This window comes from Pinus tabuliformis, chromosome 3_1 (genome assembly GCF_031772625.1).
Source record: "Pinus tabuliformis cultivar Carrire ecotype Pingquan chromosome 3_1, CPIR1, whole genome shotgun sequence".
Classification (NCBI taxonomy): Eukaryota; Viridiplantae; Streptophyta; class Pinopsida; order Pinales; family Pinaceae; genus Pinus; species Pinus tabuliformis.
The window spans coordinates 691,238,327-691,241,728 of NC_142301.1; the positions used below are offsets into that span (position 1 = coordinate 691,238,327).

A 3,402-nucleotide genomic window follows, 5' to 3' on the forward strand; every position below is an offset into this window, starting at 1 on the left:
ATTTCATGTTTGTAGAATTGTTACAGAGCTTCTATTTTATATAATGTTATATGATGATTTTTGGATTATATTTGGATGGACGCTACTTATGTCATTCTGTGTTTTCTTTGGGTGTAGATTTTAGATTCTTACATTCCTTTGATGAAGCAACATGTCCTCAAGTAGAGCCAGATGTTGACCACTCCATGTCAACTACCCCATAGCCGTACATTTTTTTGCGCATGGATTTCCATCATGTCCGAGCATTCAGATGATCCACAGATTCATCATTATCATCTAATATGTACACTGGAGTTTTATAAACCCATTATGCAATTTGTAATGTAAATGATCCTAGTAAGACAAATGTATGTAACAACCTAGGTAATTTATTTTTCTGATGATGATTTCTATCCTGGGATGTTTTTAGTCTCACCGATTCATGTGTGTTTCTAAACACGAATGATCGGTAGAGTTTTTCCCTTTAGCCTCACCCCAAAGCTAGGGTGGATTTTGTTGTCATGATTTTAAATGAGTCCTAGAGTTATTTATCGAGTCTTTGTAAAAGTGGTTTGGGAATAATTCTAACTATTTGGTTAGATTATTTTATTATAAGTCACTTAGTCTACTAGATCATATTTTGTGTCACAAAAATGGGTAATTATTGAGGGTCTATAACAAACGGGTGTTCCCCCTTCATGGGTTAGAATTGTAATATTTCATGTAAAAAAATATTTAGTGCATGGCCCCTCATAGTTAGACACCATGGTTAAATATTAGAGGGTTGGAAAAATTAATAATCCCCTCATGAGTCAATTAATTAAAATTTCTGGCTAAAATAAATTAAAATGCTAAAGACAGAAATTTAATTAATATAGGTCCTAGGAAAAATTAAATTCTCCAACATTTAAAATTCGTGGGTTTTAAAGTTCCTAATTTTTGGAAGTACCCGGTCAAGGGAATATTGAAAATTTCAAGATATTTTGAACCCTTGGGCCATAATAGTTAAGTCAAAGTCAACTTTTTGCGGCAATTAACTCAAAATAATCATTTTTGAGTTAATTAAAAGGAAATTAAAAATGAAATTCGAATTTCCTCGAAAAGTAACTTTATTTCAACAATGATGATTAAAATATCATTTGATCTTCATCAACAATTGAGACTGCTTTGACGGTGATCAAGCCAACTAACTGTTGGAATTTTTTCTATAAATGAGAGGTTTCTCTCCATTATTTCATTCGATTTCTTAATCGTGTGCTTGCTCTAAGAAAGCTCTTGTAACTTTTTCTGATTAATAAAACGCAAAAGCTTTGGGGTTTCAAATCGTTGTGTTCCTCTTTCAGGTTTATGTGGTAATATTGTTCTTAATACTTGTTGCTTTTATTTTCATTTGTTGGTTAATAGCCTTTGAGGATTTATTTGTGTACAGGTTGTTAGACTCTCTCATAAAACAATAATAAATCCAAAAATTAATTAAAAATTCCAAGTTAGGAATTTGTGCCTAACTCTTGGGTTGTTCCTCTAAGATAGGAGTTAGTTTAGGTAACTCCTATATTGGTGTGTCTGGTGAGAAATTATCTCAACCAAAGGAGAAATTATCTCAACCAAAGGTGTCCAAGATAGCACGCACTATCTTGAGACCAATATCTCTCATCTATTTATTTGTAACACTATTTCAATTATTTTGTGTGTAAGAATGAGAGTGAGAGAATACATGAGGCTTCAGCCTTTTTCCGTCAATATTGTGTCTCTGGTTTTTATATGTGATTTATATATTTTTCTGAGTTAATGTCATTTTCATCATGTGGTATCAGAGCTATGTTAGACCTGTGTGAGGCTGCATCGACGCTGCATCCAAACCCGCGAGCCTGCAAGTTATCTGTAAGGCGGTTGTTGTAGCGTGAACGTGAACCTGTAACAAAAAGGCCAAAACCGCCAAAACCTATGTGAGGCTGCATCTGAGACGATCTGGGGTTGTGTGTTGGTAACGTGGATTACATATTTTATTTGTTTGCATATTACAGTTTTGGTTTATCGAAGAGCAATGTAACCTGCATTGGTATTTTGGGCAATCTGCAAGGAACTGACTCCAGCTCTTGAAACTCATTGCTTTGATTTGTGAATACTTTTGGTTTGGGAGGAACCTTCGAGAAAGCATTCAAAATCCTGGAGAAAATCTTTACAACCTCGTCACACTCTCTTGGATCATAAAACCAAATTCCAATCACTTCCTGGTTTGCATTTCGATAGAGTAAATAAGGAAGATTTATTTCATATTCAAAATCGCTGAGTAGATCGTCCACCAAATTCTCGGCACTACGCCGGTTCATAACGATGAACTGAAACCGTGGCTGGGTCCTCCTCTTGACAACAAATAGAGGTCCCTCGACATCCTTGCGACTCCATTGGCTGAGCTCCATGTTGAAGTCGTAGAGAGTGACATGGCCGGCGGTGGCGAGAATTTCTTCGACATGGCAGTCGATCCGCTGCAGAACCGTGAGGTTAGAGTCATTGGTGACCTGCTGGCTCAACTGGAGGATTATTTTACCGTTCTGAGACATTTGGCCAATTGCCTGTGCTAAAGCTTCTGTTAAATTATAAGTTTTACTGTTGTTTGTGCGGCTAATGGACGAGATTTGTATTTTGGTTGATCGAGAGAGGTAGCGCAACATGATATATCATTGTGCATATATATTGATGCAGACTTGCAGATCTGTGTGCGCCTGAGTCGATTGGTGCTAATATGAATCCATACAAATGTGAAAATCACCTTTTTTTGCACGTTTTCAGTTTACTTGAATGCCCAAAGTCATAGCTTGTATGAAATAGTGTAGTTTTATACTGTTATTAATCATCACCATTGCAGAATCCACAATGAAGCCGTTGCGGTATACAAACTACAATTGCCAGGAAAAATAAAGAGAAGCAGTGCAAAGAATCCAGCGTGGAGTTCAGTTTCAAGAAATGAACCACGTGGCAGTGTAGCCAACAGTGAATCACCGTGAGGAGAATCAACATTGTACGTGAATTTCTGAGGTGGAGGAGTCGATACTGGGTTGCAGTTGCAGTTGCTAGAAGCTGCGGAGGACTATGTGTGGAACTTAGTTGCGTGAGGTGTGCGTTGTTCGATGTCTCTGCATTGGATCAGCTAACATGTCTGCGTCTTTTTTTTATCGTTGCAAGTTATGCGTTGCTCAAAGTATACGGTGAAAAGTTTTTGAAAAGACACATTGTATGGTACGTCTATTTTTATATGCATAAAGGGAGTGGCACATACACTTTTACATACATAAGCAACGTGAATTCAAGTGATTTCATAAAGTTTTCATAATTATTTTTTGAATGGGAAGTATGTAAAGGCACTTTTTAAAGAGTGATCATAAATTATTTTAATGGAGAGATAAGGAGTGGAAAATATTTTTT

General features: G+C 36.4%; 1 pseudogene; it reads right to left on the reverse strand.

The window, feature by feature from the left end:
• Window positions 1-1,997: 1,997 nt before the first annotated feature.
• LOC149189026 (mRNA-decapping enzyme-like protein pseudogene) lies at window positions 1,998-2,540 on the reverse strand (annotated as a pseudogene).
• Between the last annotated feature and the right edge of the window lie 862 nt (window positions 2,541-3,402).